Here is a 24,062-nt window from a genome sequence, read left to right as displayed (position 1 = left end):
GTGCATAGGCTAAGGTGGTGATACACCAAAAAGCGGTGGTGGAAGTTGGTGACGAGAACTTAATCATGCTGAATCTCAAAGGTGATTGACAAATGGACCAGGGAAAGAAGAACAATGGATAGCAATGGTGATGAATAGAGGAGCTCGGTGGTGAATAACAATGAATCATAAGGGTGGTAATAAATAATGGATTTCACAGTGATGGATGGAGGAGCTCGTCGGCGGTGGCAAGACGGACAATGGATTTGCGGGTGGTGATGGATAATGGATCACGACGATGATGGAGGAAAGAGATCGACAAGCTATCTATAGCCTCTTTTAGACCCAAAACCCTTATCTCAAGTGGGTGTATTTTTTTGTGAGAATTTTTTGGCAAGCGCTTTTTGCTTTTAAGGTGAGCGGTTTCTCTCTCTACTCTTTCTCTCTCTCTCTCTTTGTCTCTTCTCTCAATTTACTCTAATTTCATAGCATGTTTTTTTAAAAAGACAACATACAAAGATGAAACTTCCAATGTATTTTGAACGATATATTCCAATACTTTTGCATATTATGACCACCACCTTCTAGACGTTGAGCATAAGCAACAATACAAGAAAGCATTTGAGACCTTGTAATACTATTGGGACTCAGCTATCATCTTTCTCTCTTTATTTTCCCTTAATTTATTACAATTTCATTGTTTGCTACTTTTATACAAATACACCATAGAAAGATGAAACTTCCATTATATTCCAAAGCAACATTACAAGACTACAACGTATTATGACAAACACCTACATGATGTTGAACACAAGCAACAATACATGATAGCATGTGGGACCTTAACTATCATCTTGGACTATTCTAACTACCCCAAATTTGCAATGAAGTTGGCAAATTCTCCTCAAAGAGGAGCCTCTTTTTCCTCTTCAATGATGCCAAAGGCTCTCCACATCCCAATGGCTATTGCTGCTTTCACCTCTAGCATGTTCTTGTCTGCAAGGTCTACCACCTTCTCTATTGTGAGCTTCTTATAGAGATCTACACTTCGGATGTTATTGTCCATGCCTCCAAAAGGGCATTTGATCATGGTTCTTTTTCTTTGAGGTACATGAAAGATGCAAGAGCTTTAATTAAGATGCTTGAAAACGTCGTATTATTAGAAGGATTATTGGATGAACCCATGAAAATAGAGTTTATACCCAACCTATGACAATATAAAGAAATAAGGGGTGGGTGGGGTGGGATGTATCCCTTAAATAAGAGTAGTGAAACATGACAATCTCTATTATATTTATAAGGTCCTAGAAATTAAAAAAAAAACCTTTTGAAAGCATATAAAAATAACAAATGTCTATACATGTGACTTGCAGCATACAAAGACAACAACACAGTCTCCCTCTCACTCAAACTCTCTCTCTCTCTCTCTTTCCATCTTGCTTCATCTCTCTCTATTCAATTATCTAAAATGTTACAACAAAAATACCAAAAAACAATGTCATAGCACCAATTTAAGTGTACAAAATTGCATCAAAATAATGTGAAAAATCAATAATTTTTTGTCATTATACAAGAGATGGATTACATCAAAGAGGGCACCGTGGCTGAAGGTGGTTGCATATGGGGAGCTCTATCAAATAGTGTAGGTGGGAATAACACTCTTGCAAGCTCGGGACGTGTTGTATTCTATGAGGGCATCATAAGAGGAACCACGGGGGACATATGTGGCATAGTAAGTCGATATGGGGTCTCCAATGGAACACTGGGTGGCCATGACGAGGCACTTGACCTTGTTGGGCTCATGTGTAATGGGATGGGTGGAGAAGGGTGGTGAGGAATGTGTGGAGATGAGGTCCCTACGTCCCTCTGCTGCTCTTATAGTGAGCATAATCACTGATGTCTCCCTTTAATAAATGTTGTCTTAAATCTTCGAGAACGAGGTCGTATACAAGAACCAAAGCACACCTCGTCCCACTCCACACTGATGCAATGCCAATGTAGTCCCTTGCATGATTTAGCAAGGGCCCTAGCTCCGGCAAAGCAATCTAGAACTGCATCCCCTCGATCGGTGAATGTCCCGAGTAACCACCTGCCATACATGCTTCTTTCATTTACACACACACACACACATATATATATATATATGAACGAACAACAATATAAAAAACAATGAATATAGAATGATTACACTACTCAAAATGAATTGCAATGAAGTGAGTGCCATAGAGACGAAGCTCTAGTCTTACCTTGCAAAAGCCTCACGACATTCAGCAACATATCGAATGGGATTCCTATCCACATCCAACATTTATGGGTGGGTTCCCTCTCATGATTTAGGCTCTATGAAGACATCGTCATCCACCTTAAAACCTGGATGATCAATATAGCTACCTCACCTCCCTGCTTGTCATACTTAGATCAACTAGATGTAGTGTGATCGGGTGCGTAAAGATGGCGAATGACCAAAACAGTGACCTAGGTTGTAACTACGTTAGGGAAATCATGGTTGTTCACTTAAAATATAAAATGAGTACAATTCACTCTTTCACTCACCTCTTCTCGTCCATCTTCTGACATGAGATATAAGTATTGCGGGAGGTGCATGAACAAAGTCCTATGCAATCTTAAGTTGCAAGTTTCTACCTCTCACATTGAAATCCACAAGTGTTATGTACGTTGCAATATTGCAAGATTCTTGGAACACCACAACATATAAGTTCTTTGCAAATTATATAACCACAACAAACGGAGAGAGTGATTAGCACGTGAAGTGCACTGACCACGGAGTGCGGAGCTTCAATGGATGCAGCAATGCAGGTATAGAGAGAGAGAGAGACAGAGACAGTGTGTGGGTACAATGATGATGTACCACTAAGGTTCTTCAGATAGGTATATGAATAATGGTACAACCCCGAAGGGTGCCCAGACACTAGGCGGGCACGGTGGCCCTTTATTCCCAACAACCTCCCCCCTAAAGGCAACGTGCCTAAAGGTAGAGGGAAAGAATCAGCTAAGTCTAAGTATGTACAGAGCTGAAAAATCTATACCTATCCAACTCCCATCATCTGTCGACAATGGGCAAACCGCTCTGCTGGAAGACCCTTCGTGAGAAGGTTTGCAGGGTTATCATCAATATGTACCTTGACTAGCTCAATGCTCTTGCTGTCAAGTACTTCCCTGATGAAATGATACTTCACCTGTATGTGTTTTGTCTTTGCATGAAAGACAGGGTTCCATGCTAACATGATAGCACTCTGACTATCACAGTGGAGGACAAGAACCTCAGTGATACCAAGCTCAGCAACCAAATGTGACAACCATAAGGCCTCTTTGCATGCCTCAGTGTGGCAGCCACATACTCTGCCTCTGTAGTAGACAGTGCAGCACACTTCTACAGCCTGGATATCCAAGAGACAGATCCCCCCTGTGAAGGTAAACACATACCTTGAAGTGGACTTCCTACAGTCTGCATCCGTAAAGCCAACGAGACAAATGCCTTCTGCTTACCAAAGCAGATGCACAAATCCCTTGTGCCCTTGAGGTATCTCATAATACCTTTCACTGCTTCCCAATGCTTCTTGCCAGGGTTTGCCATGTACCTGCCCACTCCCACTGCAAAGGCAATATCAGGACGTGTAGCTACTAACCACTCCCACTGCAAAGGCAATATCAGGACGTGTAGCAACCATGGCATACATCAAACTACCAATAGTTGAAGCATACAGAATCTTGGCCATTTCAGCCTTCTCATCATCAGATGTAGGGTTGTCCTCTGCACTGAGTTTCACATATGGAGGCAATGGAACTCCGATTGCTTTCCCCCCCTCCATATTGAAACGCTGCAAAATCTTGGATACATACTCCTGCTGAGATAAATAGAGTAACCCCTTCAACCTATCTCTGAGTATCCGCATTCCAAGAATGTGATTTGCATCACCAAGATCCTTCATGTCAAAGCTGCCATGTAGATTCTGTTTCAATGAATCCAAGGCATGAGTATCCCTACCAGCAAATCAGCATGTCATCAACATACAAAACCAAGATAATCAGGCTGCCATCTGCTGCCTTCTTGGTGTACAAGCAGTGCTCAACTTGATTCCTCTGATAGCCCTGAGACTACATGAAAGTATCAAACTTATGATACCATTCCCGCGGTGCTTGTTTCAGCCCATACAAACTCAAACTCCGTTTGAGTTTACAGACCATCTTCTCTTTGCCCTTAGCAATAAAACCCTCAGGCTGTTGCATATATATGTCCTCATGCGGATCACCATGTAAGAATGCAGTCTTTACATCCATCTGAATGAGCTCCATATCTTCAGCTGCTGCTGCAACCAAGCCCAAAATGGTTCTTAGAGTAGTCATCTTGACTACAGGAGAGAAGATCTCATCAAAGTCAATTCCATGTTCCTGCTTGTACCCCTTTGCAACCAATCATGCTTTGTACTTTGGCGAGGAACCAGAAGTGACCTTCATCTTGTGAACCCACTTGCATGGAAGGGTTTTCTGCCCTTTAGGCAGTTGCACCAAGTCCCAAGTACCATTCTTTCCAAGTGATTCCATTTCCGACAGCATGGCTTTAAACCACTTCTTGCTGTCCGGTCTAGTCATTGCTTCCTGGAAGCATGACGGCTCACCACCACAGTTAGTAACCATGACATAATCAGCAGCATATTGCGCACCAGGAACAAACTTGTCATGTGGCCTTGATGGTCGGGTCGACCTACAGAGCGAATGCTCAGCATTTGCAGGCTGTGGAACTTGCAATCCTGCATTTTCAGCTTGCTGTCCTAAAATTTCAGCATGTTGTCCAGCCCCTGCTGGTTGTCCTAACTGCATATTGTCTTGTTGCAACTATGGGGCATCATGGGCAATACCTTGCTGGTCATTTCCAACACCATTCCCTGCATTTTCAGGGTCATTTACAGCAGGTATATGCTGCTGTCCCACTGGGCACTAACTACTGTCTAACAGGTACATCCTCCCTGAAAACAACCCTTCTGACCTCCTCAGTCTTCTCGGGTTGCTTATGCATGCGATCTTCACGAAAGATGACATCATTGCTGCGTACTATCTTTCTTTTCTCGGGATCCCATAGTTTGTACCCCATCTCACCCTAAAGCCCCCTTCCATCTCTGCATCAACCCTAATTATCTCCTCTTCTGCAGAACCTCTTCCACACCTAATAGAAGCAGAACTCCAAGCTCCAATTTAACTTTTCTTAGTTTCGCTCCCTATATCCCAAAGCCCATGCATTTAAAAAATCATGCTTGCCCAAATGCATGCCTTCATAGCCAAGTATGATCAGGTGCCTGACCCCACCATCATCGCCAACATCTACTTTTTCAACCTCATCATCAGCCTCTTGGCAAAATTCCCCACGTGGTACCACTACCATTAAGGAGCTAAAGGCCTTGCATTAGATATCAATAAGGTCCCAACACTAAAGAAGATCTTTATTTACTACTATAAACACATATAGTGTGTGAGACCCCTGCCCCCTCCGGGGTGCCGGTGGCGGAAGCAGCGTGGGCCTCTCATGCAGGGCAAGGATTCACACTCGGGGCCTCGCCCATGGATGTCCGGATAAGAGACTAGCCTAGCGGTTCGTCCGAAACCAAACCTGGGAAAACTTCCCTCGCCTGGAAGGCACGGGTGATTCCACTAGGGAAATCATCTAACGGGGGATTTATCTAACGGGTCAAGGTCTTAACTAACCAAACTGATTCGATCGAACCCTTAAGTCACATGGTCATATCAAGGAAGAGACTTGCACTTGGTCTATAGAATCACTTCTTTTTTTCCCCTTCAGTGAGGCACAGCCGGCCGCCGGCCGCCGCCGCCGACCGCTGATTCCTTACCACAGAACAAGGGTCTTCCTAGGACTTAATCTAACTAAGGTAACTTAATCGTATCTATCTATATCGCAGGAATCCCCAGATCCAGCCTAACCCCAACTGGCCCATGGGTTAGCCAATCGCCCCGCCCACCAACCATTGTATTGGTGGGATTCCTTTATATAAAAATTTGGTTATATTTTGTTCCGCGTACCAAGGAAAAGAGTTCGCAGGCCCCCTAGCCGGCGGTTCAAGCAAAATTCAAGGTAGACACACCACTTATACACCCAATATGAAATTGCCTTTTTAACAGATTTGGTTGTCTTTAAAACAATCTTTTAATGAAACCATAGTATTACTGATCATAATCCTCCAAAATATCTAGTCCATTGTTTTACAAAAATTATCATCCGGACTCTCTGTTGAAGACCAGCACAGCAGCTGGTCAACCAACGAGATCCAATATCAAAATCCAGTTCACAAAAATAATTCCTTTCCAGTTCATCCATATCTTCCTCGACATACGCATGGGTGTCCTAGCAATCGCGAGCCCGTGCATCACTTGGTCAGAACCCTCTAGGATCCTACTTAGGTATCCTAGCACCTCACTCAGGGGATCACTTTGTCGGTCCTCGCCCATCGTACCGGAAGCACACCATTTTAACCATACCGAGGCTGGTCAAGACCTTGGTAGGCTTTGCTGTGAGAGCGACGTCCCTCGACGACTCCCCGCCAACTATTTTGCAACAACGAATCTCTCCTTAGTTAAATCACGGCCAAATGCTTCCTCCAGCATTCTGGCGTAAAACAGTCCTTTTAAAACAAAGTAGAGTTTCTATGCAAGTAGAATTCCCGGTTTGAGTTTGATTCCACAAAACTCTTTTTCCCACAATTCAAATTTTCTTAATGAGAATCACTAGTCTCACATCAGGGTAATCTATCCATAAATTTCGCTGAATTTCTAACTTAATTCTTGGTGATTTCGGTTAAAGGAAAACTTCTCTAATTCAGCGGTAGTCTATTCTTTGTATCAAAGGTTTGAAATTGGTTACGAGGTTTTTGTTTGATTCAGATTTGAGAGATGGACAAGTAATTTACTTGCCGCCATTCTCACAATCGTGGTCTAACAAAAAATTATTCGGTTTACTTCTAACTTTGATTCCTATAAGGATTTTCTTCAGGATAAGTTAACGGTCACTTCCAATCGTAAGGAAAATTTTAGCTTTATGAAATTCATTCCTTCCTAGTAGCCACAATAGAATTAAAGAAATAGTTCTATACGAGAATAACGAGATTTTATAAAAATACTCTTCTTCCAATAATCCAATTTTGAGTATATATCATTTTGTTGATTTATCCACATATAAATATCTTAAAAATATTATTTCCATCAATTTGATCTTCAACATTAGTATACCCTAATTTCCTACGTGAAATTATGGTGAAAACTCTTCTTTTAATATCAAAATTAATTTAGATCTTTTTCTACTTAAATATAATAAAAATTTCTATTTTTAAATAAGAAAAAATATTCATATTTTGGAATATGCCAAAAATTCCTCTTTTAACATTTAAATGTTTGAATCCTGAATGTCATGGGAATTCCTCTTTTTACATCTAAATTCTTATGCATAAAAATAAATTTATCAAAAAATTTCTCTTTTCTCTTAATTAAATAATTATGCATAAATACTAAAAAGCATTTTTCATGAATATGATAAAAATCATTCTTTTTGTATAAAATATCTAAACCTAGAACATGATAGGAATTCCTCTTTTTGCTTTATTCAAAATATGCATAAAATTAAGATTTATCTTTTTTCTAAAAAATTTTACCATAGCTTCGCTGCAATTACTGATAATATTCAATTTTCTAATTGAAAGAAAACTTGTAATGAAAATATGATAGAAACTCTTCTTTTAGACTTAAAATTAAATTATTTATACTTAGCATAATTATAACCATAATTATAAGCATAAATATGATTATTTTTCTTGATTAAACTAAATTAACCATTCCTCATTTCTAAAATTGTTAGTATATTCCTCTTTCAATTTAGAATGAGTTAATGTGATTTTTTCTACTCATAATCAAGCTTACAAGAATTAACCATTATTTTTACTAAATTAAAAATCATGAAAATATCAATCCTCATTCTCTAGCTCATCAAGCCAAGAGATTAGATTGAAACAAGAGATTATTATTGAAATTCATCCTTTTTCTAAGGATCTAGCCATAAAGATGATTAATCTTTTCAAGAGAGAGATTTTCTTAAAGAAAACATTATAATTAAGCATAAAGATTATCATAAATCTAATTAGACATTATGAATCTTTGGAAAGCTTTATTTGAAGAAAGAACCATTACTTTGAAAGCTTCTCAAGCTTTAGAGGGGTTGAGAAGAAGAAAATCATTGAGACAATTGAAAAAAAAACCATAAAAATAGGATTACCTCTAAGTTTGGCTTGATTCTTTGATTAGTAGTTCTGTTCTTGTAATTATTCCCCTCTCTAAAATAGAAGAAAGATCTTGTTTTACCCTATTTTGGCCTAGAGAGAGAAAATGTCTAGAGAGAGATAATCTAAAATTAAGATATCTTTGGATATAAAAATCCTCCTAATGGATTCCCCTGAAATAGAAATTCAAAATAAACTTTCCAATGTGCATTTAGAATTAATTGAAAATGTGTATGAAGGACCTTAGCCTAAGGGTCTACATTTTTAGAAATTTTTGGATTATGGTCCAATTAAAGGTTCTAATGGGCCAATTGGATTAATCCAAGTGGGGATGAGATAAATCCAAAAGAATAAATGAAAATACCCAAAAATGAGTAAATGCTCACATAAGGTGAAGAGTTGACTGAGTACAAGGTTTATTAGTTAAAAACTATGAGATATTACTAAAACAATGAGATATTTTAATGGATGTGATGGATGTGAATGAATGGATGTGATGTGATGGATATGAATGGATGTGATGTGATGTGATGGATATGAATGGATGTCATGTGATGGATGTGAATGAATGGATGTGATGTGATGGATGTGAATGGATGGATATTATATGATGGATATGAATGAATGTGATGTGATATATATGAATGGATGTGATGTGAATCGGGATAGATGTGATTGGATGTGATGTGATGAGATGTGAGTCGGGATAGATGTGAATGAGACGGAGGCCGATCGGAGCTCGAGTAGCTCGGCTATGGCTGCCAAGAGAGTGAACCAATGGTGTAGGGATTCGAAGGGATGCTGAAGGAGTGCCTGACCTTGCTCAAGACCTCAAGAAGCTATGCTCTGATACCAGTTTGAAGTGCTCTGACCACCACGGAGTGCGGAGCTTCAATGGATGCAGCAAGAGAGAGAGAGAGAGAGAGAGAGAGAGAGAGAGAGAGAGAGAGAGAGAGAGAGAGAGAGAGAGAGAGAGAGAGAGAGAGAGAGTATGTGGGTACAACCACTAAGGTTTTTCAGATAGGTATATGAATAATGGTACAACCCCGAAGGGTGCCTAGACACTAGGCGGGCACGGTGGCCCTTTATTCCCAACAGCACGGGTGAGAGATAATCCTTGTGTTTTTTCTTTCCCAAAAGTGCAAGACGGAGGTGATCAATGTTGGAGTTGAGACCCAAGTACCTTTGAATCGAAGTCTTCATTTCAACAAGAAAAGTCACATTACCAAGCCTAGATTTTCAAACCTAACTAGGATTGGTTTTAGACTTGAAAAGGGGAGAGTGGACATTGTATGGGGATTTTCACTTGGGAGGAGAGAAAATGGACTTTCTCATACTCAAATTAAGCCATTTTTAAAATATAAATTCGTGGTAATAAGTATAGTAATTCCTAGAGTTTTTAGATTAAAAAAATTAATATTTGATTTTCTAGAATTTAATTACATTTGATTTACTAGGCATCTGATAGTCATAACAAAATTTACAAATTACGTCTACAAAAATCTAACAGTAAGATTTTAAATTTGCCTTAGATCCACATTTTAGTAATCTTTCCCTTGCTTTTTTCTTTACATAGGTTTAAGCACAATAGACTACTGTAAATGTTGGTTTTCTAATGCGTTGGACATTAAATAACAATGATTTTTGGGTCTTCTTTGTACTCATTATAATATCAAGTTTAAGTACACTAGACTCTGATTACCAATCCATGTAAAGCAATGGGTGAAATGAATTGTCTATGATGCAAAAATGAGTAAAATGAAATCTAAATCATGCAACAATTAGTAAGAAATTGGAAAGGGAGCTCCAAAAAGGAACAAAGGTGCAACTAGCAAACTGCAAGTGTATGTTGTCCTCCTCATGATTTTCGAGCTATTTCTACATTAGTTCACGACAATAGAAAGAGGGGGTAGCGGCATTTATAGCGTGGCTTTTATAAAGGGACCTGGAAAAATGTTGGGGTGTAAGCATCGTTAAGCGATGCTATTTTTTGACAATATAAGTGTCAGTATAACCGATGCTATAAGCACCATTATAACCCATGCTATAAGTACCGTTATAACCCATGCTATAAGCGCCATTATAACCCACATTATAATCTCCGTGCGGTGTTGAGAACAAAAAACAAACGACACTATAATGGTTGCTCATCAATGTTGAGAAGTTTTTTCTGGGTAGATTAGGGTATTATCCCCAATTTACCCTATTTTAATTCAATATGTTGAAGACATATCCATTTTTATACACAAACATATCGACATATCAAAATACATGTGAAAAATAACTCAGTGAAACATACATTTGAAACATATTAAAACCTAAAAACTTGTTTGTATTAAATTTAAAATACCATGGAAGGTAAGTCACATCGAGTATGAAATGTAAAATGCTATAGAGGGCGAGTTACATCTTGTATTGAAGCCAAAATGCCATGATAGTGTTATGTGCACATCATATGTGCATATACTAGGAGGCTAACCCACATTAGGCTTGTGAGCATGGGAGCATGGGTTAGGGCTAACCTTAAGGGTTGAGGTTAGGGTCAGGCATCCAAGGGTCACACATGGGAAATGGAGAGTCAAGAGTCACTTGAGAGACCTCCTATATAATAGGGTCATGGGGCACACTCAAGGGATGTTCTCTTGTGTAGAGGATGGTATATACTCTCTTGCCATTTCACACTAGCTGCTAGAATGATGTTATATCTCTTGGTGGTATGGGACACCAAGGTAAGGTATGTGGTATGGGACACCAAGGTAAGGTATGTGGTACTTCATTGTATTTATGTGTGCACCCTTGGGCTCGAGGGTGGTTGGGTGGATGAATTTATGCATGGTTTATACATGTTTATGCATGATGATTATCCAGAGAGATCTTAGGGTTTTAATAGATAGGCAAGCTACATCGAGTCTTGAGTTAATAATAGGAAATACACAAAGACAAAGGTAAAACACAAAATGATAAAGTAGGCTGGTCTTTGCTTATCCTCATCCTCATCATCCTCGTCCTCCTTGCCTATTGCCTCTTCTTCATCTTCTTATATCACATAAGATTAAGTAATATTAAAATACAAATAAGATATCACATAAGATTAAGTAATATTAAAATACAAATAAGATAAATTTCTAAAAGCTTCTAAAACCAAAAAAATATGAACTTTTAAAACTAGTTCAAACAAGTAACCTACAACGGGCATAGCATCATTGTTCAAAGTGACACCTTGTTGACACAACCATTCAAACATGGCCAAGATCCTATTACGATCAGCATAATCATACTCCTCACACGAGAAGGAGATCAGCCTACCACATTTTCCTACATTAAACACACATTAAAAAAGAACAATTTATATAAGTTTAAATTCTTTGAAAAACGAAAATTTTGAATACAAAATGTTAACTTACAAATTGAGCAAGGAAATTGGCCTTCCACTCGATCCAAGATGAGAAGCCCCTCTTTTATATTTTCGTACTCAGGCTCCTTCTCTTTGTTGCTTGAATAGATTAGGGTTTTCTTGGTATGCCTTTTTTTCCTTCTTCCAATTTTTGTCTGATTTGCCTAGCGGCTTGAGGCCACCATGCTAGCAATAAATGATTTTCTATGACTCACATGTCCCCACATATGATCCAACATCTTAAGGTCATTAAACTGTAAGTTGGGGTATGGCATAGGAAATTATGTCTTCAATACACTTAGAATATATTGTTTTTTTGCATTATCTTGATTTTGCCATCAATGCCCCAAATTTTTTTGAACTCAAGATTTACTAGATGATGCATGCATGCTATGACATGCTTCCTCTTTTGCTATCCTTAACGATACTCCCATCTTTTCTTCTCACATGTTAAGGAAGTGTCGTAGGGTCATAGGCATTTAGATCAACCACCTGATGTGCCTACACATCCTGTGATGGGGAATTGGAAGTAGATCTATTACTATCCCCAAAATAACCACAACGACCACCCCCACTAGAATGACAATGAGAAGAGGTAAACCTCCTATCTGACGAGGATGTGGTACGAGGTCGTGGACTAGGTGCCATAGAAGAAAGGGGAGTGGATTGGTCGTAACCTACATGAGAAGGCCTAGCACCATGAAATGGACTAGATCCTCCAATGGGAGTGTATAAGGGCATAGGAGAGTGCGTAACCTAACAGTAGAACCACCCATTGGAGTACCCCCCATAGGTGTAGGGTTAACTATGGAAGGAATCAAGGGTGGAGAAAAAATGTTTCACACATTATCTCTACAATACCAATGTGATAGACTTGCCAACTGTGAGAGTTGCTCCATATCCAGATCATCAATGATGGAGACCGAACGACGGGTCACTGGACTTCTCGATTTTAGATCCTCCCCCCACATGTCTACATTATAAAAACATAGCTATTATGTGTATAGAACAAGGATAACTTAAAAAATATATCTATTATGTGTATACTCTATGCATTTATAGAGCTTTATGCATAAACTTATGTATAAACTTATGCATTGAGTTAGATTCTGCTGAAGACATCTTGGAATTAGACTCCAGGGAAGATGTCTTCACTTATGTATAAGGTCTCTTATGTTTAGCACTCTTATGTTATTTAGGTGAAAAAGGTCTACATCCTATCTACATACGGTGACTTGAGTACCCCAAGCATCATTCCATCTCTTGAGGTAAACTCTAATGCTCTTATTCTTTTCATTTATATTTATTGCACCCTTGGGTGCCAGGGTTCATGTAAAAGCTTTATGCATGCCTAAGGTTATGCATAAAGCATAGAGCTAATGCATGCATAAAGCTTTATGCATGCCTAAGCTTATGTATAAATCATAAAGCTAATGCATGCCTAAGCTTATGCATAAAGCTTTATGCATATAGTCAGATTCTGGTGAAGACATCTTGGAATCAGACTCCAGTGGAGACTCGGATGCCAAAAAGAAAAAGCCCCGAAAGAGGAAAGGTAGGAAGCAAGCAAGTGGATGTTCAGGAAGAACTAAAGGTTGCTCTAGCCAAGCTTGCTAGAGGACACGTAAGATTTGAATTAAGACCAAATGTCTAGTGCCCCAAGTGCAATAACCAGGGTCACACGAAAGAAGAATATCGGATAAAAATGACCCAGTAACCATGTGGCATTTGTAAATAAGAGTAACCGCACCACTAATATATGCTTTTACAACAACACTCAAAATAGAAACTTGAGGGTAGTAGAAAGACAACAGTGCTAGCGACAACAGATTCCAGCCATCAATCAACTTAGAGTACTATTCCAATGTCAAAAATCTTCTATTGCATGAAAATCCATCTCATCCATTGCATTGCTCAATTTAAGTGAGTTTTTATCACACTTAGTTCATTTTTTAACACATAGTTTGCAACTTAGTCACCTACATCAGCTTGAAATCATCATTGCATGAAAAATTAGAGCACATCACCAATCTTGTATGACATAAGACATTTCCAGTGAAGCAAAACATAAGCTCATTGGTAATACCTTCTCAAATGGCAATCATTTCACTTCAAAGCATCATTTGGGGGAAGGGTTAAATCCTTGGGAAATTAGACATGGGAAAATTCATGTGCATAAGCATTAAAAGCAAAGAAAAGGTGAATTAAACAGTATCCTAAGTATGCTCAAAGCATAAATGCATGAGATGACCATAGCACACAACATGGCATCCACACTAAAAGCATGGAAGCACCAAGCATCAAGTGGTAACAAGAAGAACGATGTCCATACCAAAGGAGCTGTTAAAGAGCAAAGAGTCAAGCAAAGAGCAAAGACCGAGAGCCAGGAAGCATTCAACAATGAAAAGGACATGACATCGACATAAAGCATAAAGGAAGCAACAAAAGATCTTCATCAAGCAAAAGCAAGGAGATCTCAAGTAGGAAGTGACACTAAACAACAAAGGAGCCACCAACCACAATCCATTTCCTAAACAAAAATTTGTTATAAAAATCCTACTTCCTACAAAAAGTGCCTATAAAGAGCCTCTGGGAATGATGACGTACCCAAGCTAAAAATTTATCCCTCACCTAGAGCCAAGGTAGCATTAAGGGAGGGAAGTGCGAAAGTAGCAGATGATGCGATAAAGTTTCTCATAGCACACAAGGAAATGTAGCAAGCTAAAAATTTATCCCTCACCTAGAGCCAAAGTAACATTAAGGGAGGGAAGTGCAAAAGAAGCACACATGCCAAAGTTGCTCATAGCACACAGGGGAATGTAGAAAGTAAAAAAAGTCAAAATCATTTTGTAAACATCCAACCACCTTGAGTAGCCCAAAGATTTGGCACCAATGGAGGGTGTTGAGAAATGTGGTGCCAAGAGCACAAGGAAGAGATAGGAAGTGAGTTGAGTAAACCAAGCAAGAGCAAAGTCTAAAATGAAGCCACATGAGCAAAGGGAACTATCCCACATTGATGTACAAGCCCAAGGGTGTACCTCCTCATATAAAAGGGGAACATTTCAAGAAATAGAATATAAAGCAAGCTCTCAAGCCTCTTTATGAGTACAAGTCTTAATCTTGTAACCTAATTGTGGTTAAGTCCAAAGCTTAATTAGCAATTATGGAGAGGCATAAGGGTGCATGATGTTAATGGCCAGAGTTCAAAGATGACTCACCCCATAATTTCTGACTTGGATTGCTGCTAAGATTGTCACAATATATGACAACCTTTCTCTCCACATGCAACCCCAAATCAGCAAGTAGCTTGCGTAACCAAGCTACCTCACATGCTGCCACTGCAGCTCCTCTATGTACTCTGCCTTTATACTCGACAAGGCAACTGTGGGTTGCTTCTTGCAGCTCCATATCACAACAACACTCCCCAATGAAAACATAAATCCATTGGTAGATCTCCTGTCCCCAATCTACCCCCAATCTACATCTATGTACCCATATAGCTCCAATGGTACACATCTGCATAAAACAATGCATAATCAATAGTGACCCTCAAATACAAAAGCATGCGTTGTCACACTATCAAGATGTGGTTTGTGCGGAACCTGCATAAACTGGCTCTCTAAGCCAATAGTGTAACTCAAATCTAACCTGTTTATCATGACACATATCAAAATCCCCTCATGTACATAGTGGGATCCTCCAACACATAACCTGAATTGCCATTTTGATCTAATGGCACCGAGGTTGACTTACAACTAGCCATCCCATACTTGGCCAACATGTCTAATACATATTGTCTTTATGACATCCAAATACCCTCAAGTGTGCCACAATAACCTCAATCCTATAAGGTTCCCCCCTTCTAAAATAGGAGAAACACTTAAGATAGTCCACTAAGTCTTAACTTGGAGAAAATTTCCTATTTATCGTCGACACCTTGACCATGTAGAGATTCAAGGATACGATTCATAGGTAAGACCTAGTCCTATCCCGCAAGGGAAGCGTGATCTTCTAAAAGTCAAATCGCCCATAGGGTAATTTATCATAAATTGGGCAACTACTAGACTTGATTTCTAGAGGCAATGCTTTTTTCCTCATCTATGCAAGGCACAGCCATGACCTAGTCTTCTAGAGTAGAGTTGCCCAAGAACCTAATTATCTAGCGTAGGGCTTTCACTTAATCTCTTGGAAAGCTACCCGACTAATCGGGTCCACCCGTCCGTAGGATGGTGCCATCGGGGCATTCCATCCTCCCACTTTCCACCCTACTCACGCGTCAATTTGTTTTCTAATTAATCCTACAATACTATTTGACATAAATAAACACGTTCCTTAATTAAGGCCCTTTTCACAAGGTTTGTTATAAAACAGCCTTTTTACACAATACAATCATGCCAAAGACAAGATATATATATATAAAGTTTATACATGAATCAATTCCATACAAGCCAAACCGGCTCTCTTATTCTTTTCCTTTATTCTGCCGATGATCTAGAATTCGGCCTTCCAGCCTCTACATGCTGGGCAAAAACCTTACGGGACCATACACCTCATCGTCGGTCGTTGGCGAGGACTCAAGCCGGCCTGTCGCCCTCTCAGGCTCCATCGCTCGATCCTCCCGCCCCTCAGAGGGATGTCTGCACACTAGGGTGGGCTTATTTACTGTACTAGCATGGGCCCTCAGAACTAGTAGGCAGCATCATAACCTCTCGCCTCAATCGGGGCAAACCTTATTCTCCCAATGGTATGAGGGATACCTTGGGCCATTCCCGAGCTTTGCTAACGCCGTCGCCCGGCTACACAAGCATGGAACGGCGTTAGCGTTGTCTTGCACTCTTTAAAGATAACAATTTCAATGAATATAGCATCACACAATTCGTAACTTCATACAATTTTATGTCATTATTTTTAAAAGGAAAAGATACACATTCACTAGCACTAATATAAAAAAAAAACTCTTCTTTAAAATATAACCAAGATAACCTGGCCACCATTTCCTTGAGGAGCTTGAAAAGGGAGGGTTGGAGCCGCATCGGGAGCATTTTCCCTAATCTCATTGTTGCGCGCTCCTCTCGAGGTAATATTCTGACATTTTTGGGATGGGGCCATCTTGGACGTCGACTTGTAGGGCTCACTGCCACGGTCGAAACGCTTCAGTCGGATCTCAATTTTGAGATCGTTTGCTCACCGTATGAGCAAAAGACTATAGCGCATGAACCCTTTCTTAAGGTAAAACCTCTTATATTAAAGTCTACGCAAATGGGGGGGATTGTGAGATGTCCTTAAGACAAAAACGTTTTGCTAAAGGGGAGAAGGGCTGAGGGCTTCTTGCGCGGGGGCAGGGTCCCTCACTCGGGGCCTCGCCCATGGATATCCGGACAAGAGACTAATCCATCAGTTCTTCCAAAATCGAACCCGGAAAAACTTCCCTCGCCTAGAAAGCACGGGCGATTCCTCCAGGATAATTTTACGCTAACGTAGTCAAAAGCCTTAACTAACTAAACTAATCTGACCGAACCCGTAAGTCCCATAGTCAGATCAAGGAAAATATTGCACTTGGATCATAGAGACCAACGCTTTTTTCCTCTCATTGAGAGGCACAACCGTTGATTCTTTTCCATAGAACAATTTTTATCTGGGATTTACTTCATCTATCGTACCATAACAGAATTGAGTCTCATTTTAGGGATCCATCAGCATAACCCCATCCAGTCTCGTGGGTTAGCCAATCGCCCACCAACCACTGTAGTGATGGGATCCAATTAAGAATTTGGTTAGGTTTTGTCCCGCGTACCAAGGAAAAGAGTTCCCAGGCCCCCTAGCCGGATATTCATGCAAACTTAAAACTAGTCACACCACTTACATACCCAATATGAAATTGCCTTTTTCAAAGATTCAGCTGTCTTTAAAACAATCATTTAATGAAACCATAGTGTCACTAATCATAATCCTCCAAAATATCCGGTTGAATCCTAATTTCCAATTTTCCCTTCATCGGTGTACCTATGGCCCATCATAGGCAACCATAACACTCACCACCTGTCCACTCAGGGGCCTTTTCGATAGTTCCTAGCTCATAGTAACCGACAATATTTTCACTTATACAAATCAAAATGGAATCTCCGTTGAAGATCAGCAAGATCAACCAACAGATCTATATAAAAGAGCCATGGACTCATCCGTTGAGGACCAGCAAGGTCAATCAACCAGATCCATGCTTGCCCAAATTCAGAAAACAACTCGTACACCTTGTTTCAATATCTTCCACGACGCACATGTGGGTATCTTTGGCGACCCAGAGCCCGAGCACCATATGGTCAGCACCCTCTAGGATCCTTCACTCACAGGTCACCTAGCGCTTCACTCATAGGCCGCTTCCTTGGTCCCTCATCCACCGTACCGGAAGCTCACCATTTAAATCGAACCGAGGCTGGTCAAGACCTTGGCCGACCTTGCTACGCGAGACATTCTCCATTGACTCTCCGTCAGCTGTTGCAACTTTATTAGATTAGGTCTCCACGACCTCATTCACAAGACGGTCAAAATGCTTCCCCACCAGCATTCTTGACATAAAACAGTCATTTTAAAAACACGTCATAAATACAGTTTCTATAGCAAACTCTCGTCTTTCCACATTGTTCCACATCAATCCTCATTTATTTCATCTGCATACCCATTCTCATCACATCATAATCATTCACATCACATATCACATCTATCCCAATTTACATCACATCTCATTCATTCACATCTCGATTCACATGACATCACATCTCATTCACATTCCGATTCACATGACATCACATCTATTCACGTCCATCACATTCATTTATATCCATCACATTACATTCATTCATATATCCATCACATTCATTCATTCATATCCAGCACATACATTCTCATAGCCATCCCATCACATACATTCTATCCACATTATATCACATCACTTCTATCCACATTATATCCACATCATATCTCATTCATACACATCTCATCTCATTCATCCACATCCATCCAATCGTTCACCTGTACCACTACCCACATCTATCACTTCACATCCATATATATTCATGTCACATTACATCTCGTTACATCACATCACATTATTTCACATACACATCTATATCCATTCTTTCTCATACACATCCATTCTTTCACATACATATCCACATCCATTCTTTCACATACATCCACATCCATTCTTTCATGTACATATCCACATCCATTCTTTCACATACATCCACATCCATTCTTTCACATACATCCATATACATATCCACATCCATTCTTTCACATACATCCATATACATATCCATATCCATTATTTCACATACATATCCACATCCATTCTTTCACATACATCCACATCCATTTTTTCACGTATATATCCACATCCATTCTTTCACATACATCCACATCCATTATTTCACATACATCCATATACATATCCACATCCATTCTTTCATATACATCCACATCCATTCTTTCATATACATCCACATCCATTCTTCACATACATAACCACATCCATTCTTTCACATACACATTCGCATCCATTCTTCACATATACATTCACATCCATTCTTCACATATACGTTCACATCCATTCTTCACTTATACATTCACATCCATTTTCATCACATATCATCCACTCATATCCCATATCATTCATTTACATCCTGATTAACATGACATCACATCTCATCCATTCATTCACATCTATCTGATTCACATCACATCTCATCACATCTATTCACCTCACATCTCATCACCTCTATTCACATCACATTCATCCACCCATTCATTCACACACTTATCTGATTCTCATCACATCTCATTACATCTATTCACTTCACATCTCATCACCTCTATTCACATCACATCAATCCATACATTCATTCACACCTATCTGATTCTCATCACATCTCATTACATCTCTTCACCTCACATCTCATCACCTCAATTCACATCACATCCATCCATCCATTCATTCACACCTATCTGATTCTCATCACATCTCATTACCTCTATTCACCTCACATCTCATCACCTCTATTCACATCACATCCATCCATCCATTCATTCACACCTATCTAATTCTCATCACATCTCATTACATCTATTCATAGAATTTAAGAGAATTCTAATTTTGATATAAAGATTCTTTACGCATCTATTTATGCATAAAAATCAACTTTAGTGGGAATAACACTTTTATAAAAATCCTTTTATGCATCAATTTTAATAATTAATATCAGTGATATCCATGCATATTCATAGGTGAATATGTACATGGAGTAATTAGAATATTTCTTTTAGAATGCATAAACGGTGGGAATTACTCTTTTGGAATAACATAAAAACAAACTTTCTTTTCCACAAAATTCTGAAAAATTTTACCATAATCTCCTTTGTATGGCTGACCATTTCTCATTTTTCTCATTCTAATTTCAACTTAAATTAACCCAATCTAGATGTATATGACTCTAATCTACTCAATTTTTAAAAATCAAGAGAGTAAATAATAAGAAAAGTTTAATTAATCATTTAACTAATCTTTCTAGGATTAAGAAAGGCTGAATTGTAAAGAAGAGAAGGGGGTGGCCTTTTCATCAAGGCATAGCATTAGAATTTACTTCAATCAACTATAAAACAAGAAAATTAAGAAAACCATAGATTTAAAATTAAAAAGTAAGAAAATTTAGCTTACATGGAGTTGTAAGCTTTCCTTTGGCTTGAGGGATTGAGGGTTCTACTCTTGTTTGAAGCAAGAGTGGCCACCAATTACTTTGGAGAGGATTAAGCCAAAAACAATTGAATTATTAAGAAATTCAATGTAAATGGCTCAAGACAGGAGCAGAGTAACAGTGCATAAACACCATTAAGCTTTTACAAAGGGGGAGGCTTCTATTTATAGGAAAAAGTGAGCCTCTAACCAAGCAAACTGATTCTAGAATTTTCTAGATCAGTTTGGTCAATTTTTGACCATTTTTGGGTCAGTTTAGTTTACTTAAATATCTCTTAATTTTTAAGTAATAAACCTTGTACTCAGTCAACTCTTCATCTTATGTGAGCATTTACTCATTTTTAGGGGTTTTTCTTTTATTCTTCAATTTATCTCCTCCCTACATTTGGATTAATCTTATTGGTCCATAGGAACCTTAATTGGAGCATAATTCAATTTTTTTTTGAAAATCTGGACCCTTAGGCTAAGGTCCTTTATACCTATTTTTAATTAATTCCAATTGCACATTGGAAAGTTCTTTTTGAATTTCTATTTCAAGGGAAACCATTTTAGACACTAGGAGGATTTTTATATCAAAAAATATCTCAATTTTGAATTACCTCCCTCTAGACATTTTCTCTCTTTAGGCCAAAACAGAGTAAAACAGGATCTTTCTTTTATTTTAGAGAGGGGAATAATTATAAGATCAGAAGGGGAGGTTCTTACACCTGCACACCTCAAAAGCTGGAGGAAAGAATCTAACATCATGTAAATGGCTCCTTCAATTCACTTAGATCAATCATTCAATTCCTTATCATAATAATGGTCCAGTAGACCGAAATTTCCATCTGAACAGTACTCCATGGGAATTTCAATTATACAGATTTTTAATTTGTCATCCCTTAACTTGATCCACTGGGTCAAGTGCTAATAGTAGCAATCTGTCAGCACAATCCACTAATCTCATAGTGATTTACTGAAGTCATTATCGTCATTCCAGTTACGAACATCATCACACAAGGACTCGTCCCATTCATCCTCATTGTGGTTTTGCTCAGATCACTTTTCAACTAAATTTCAGGAATCATCATTTTTCAATCAGAATCCAATTCAACTCATCAGTTTTCAACCAAAATTTAAAAATCATAACCACATTCGAATTCATCATCTGGATAGCATTTTTGCTTATAATTTCAAGTCTTAGATTTACTCGTATATACTGCCAGTAAAGAGCTGTAGTTATACCCTCGGTATATATGGGTAGTCACGATCCTTGGAACTATAAGGTAAATACCATCATGTCTAGGCCTCAAGCAAGTCAGGGATTCCATGCAATTGTGGTACTTCCATCTGAAGACCCAATTTCTAAATTATGAATTTCAGTCTGAATATCAATTTGTATGAATTTCATCACACACATTTCTAACTTTTTACTGTTACTTCATAAATTTTTGACATTTGGCTTCTCGGTTGATCCACATTAACCAAATTTGCTCTGATACTAGCTGTGAGATCCCTGTCCCCACCGCGCAATGAATTCAGGGTGCTAGCTGCGGAAGTAGCACTTCTTGCGCGGGACAGGGTCCCTCACTCCTTGGAGCCTCGCCCACGGATATCCGGACAAGAGACTAATCCATCGGTTCTTCCAAAACCGAACCTGGAAAAACTTCCCTTGTCCGAAAAGCACGGGTGATTCCTCCAGGATAATTTTTCTCTAACGTAGTCAAAAGCCTTAACTAACTAAACTAATCTGACCAAACCCGTAAGTACCATAGTCAGATCAGGGAAAAGATTGCACTTGGATCATAGAGACCAACGCTTTTTTTTCTCATTGAGAGGCACAACTGCTGTTGATTCTTTTCCATGGAATAGTTTTTGTCTGTGATTTACTTCATCTATCGTACCATAACAGAATTGAGTCTCAATTTAGGGATCCATCAGTCCAGCCTAACCCCATCCAGTCAATTAGAACAAGGTCAATCAACCAGATCCATGCCCGAATTCAGAAAACAACTCTTACTCCTTATTCTAATATCTTCCTCGACGCATGCGTGGGTATTGTCGACGACCCAGAGCCCGAGCACCATATGAACAGCACTCTCTAGGATCCTTCGCAGGTGACCTAGCGCTTCACTCATAGGCCGCTTCCTTGGTCCCTCATCCACCGTACCGGAAGCTCACCATTTTAATGGCTGGTCAAGACCTCGGCCGACCTTGTTACGTGAGACGTCCTCCATTGAGTCTCCGTCAATTGTTGCAACTTTATCAGACTAGGTCTCCACAACCTCATTCACAAGACGGTCAAAATGCTTCCCCAACATTCTTGACATAAAACAGCCATTTAAAAATAGGTCATAAATACATCTTCTATAACGAACTCTCGTCTTTCCATATTGTTCCACAAACATCAATTCTCATTTATTTCATATGTATTCCCATTCTCATCACATCATTTTCCATTTCATCACATCTTTTCTCATTTATGCGCATCAGATCTCATCCACTCGCATCTACCCATATCCACATCTCATCACATCAAATTCGTTCACATCACACATCACATCTATCTCCATTTACATCACATCACATTCATTCATATCCATCATATTCATTCATATCCATCATATTCATTCGTTCATATCTACCACATACATTCTCATAACCATCCCATCACATTCATTCTATCCACATTATATCACATCACTTCTATCTACATCATATCTCATTCATACACATCTCATCTCATTCATCCACATCCATCCAATTGTTCACATGTACGACTTCTCACATCTATCCATACATTCATATCTATCACTTCACATCCACATATATTCATGTCACATCACATCTCTTTACATCACATCACATTCTTTCACATAAACATTCACATCCATTCTTTCACATACATCCACTCACATCACATCTCATTCATTTTACCTCACATATCATCACCTCTATATTCACATCACATCCATCCATTCACTCACACTTATCTGATTCTCATCACCTCTATTCAGGGCTGATGGAACTCCAACATGAAGAAATCCTTGAAGTTCGAGAGAAGGTTCTCAGGAATAGAATTCTAAGAGAATTATTAGTCAAATGGAAGTTCTATCCTTTTGAAGACGCCACCTGGGAGAAAGCACCTGGGAGAAAGACGCCGAACTGATGTGGGATTACCCCCCAGTTTGCGAGCTGAGGACATCTCACGTTTTTCAAGTGGGAGAGAATGTAAGATTCCTCCCCAACCCCCAAGATGTCTAATTTCTTCCCCTGTAATCAATCCCCTTTTTAGAATAATAAAAGATCTTGTTTCTACCTAAGAGAGAAAATTTTCTAGAGAGAGATAACTCAGTTTTTAGATATCTTTAGCTGGAAAAATATCTTTTCTTATTAAACTAAATTCCCCCGAAATAGAAGTTTAAAAAGAAATTCCTAAGGTGCATTAGAAATAAATTATAATATGCTTAAAAGACCTTAGCCTAAGGGTCCAGATTTTCTAAAAATTTTGGATTAAGGTTCTGAGGGACCAATAAGATTAATCCAAATGTAGGGAGTCTCACATTGATGTACAAGCCCAAGCGTGTACCTCCTCATATAAAAGGGGACCATTTCAAGCAATGGAATATCAAGAAAGCTCTCAAGCCTCTTTACGAGTATAAGCCTTAAT

The 24,062-nt window shown here is 39.0% G+C and overlaps 1 pseudogene; it reads left to right on the top strand.

Moving 5' to 3' along the window:
- The first annotated feature begins 4,835 nt into the window (after positions 1 to 4,835).
- The window catches only part of LOC147634687 (peroxidase 66-like), a 60,225-nt pseudogene continuing 40,998 nt past the window's right edge, over positions 4,836 to 24,062 (top strand).

Source organism: Cibotium barometz, chromosome 10 (genome assembly GCF_041138505.1).
Source record: "Cibotium barometz isolate CiBa-2024 chromosome 10, ASM4113850v1, whole genome shotgun sequence".
NCBI classification, from domain to species: domain Eukaryota; kingdom Viridiplantae; phylum Streptophyta; class Polypodiopsida; order Cyatheales; family Cibotiaceae; genus Cibotium; species Cibotium barometz.
Note: the sequence above shows the minus strand (reverse complement) of the source record. Positions and strands in the feature narration are given on the sequence as shown.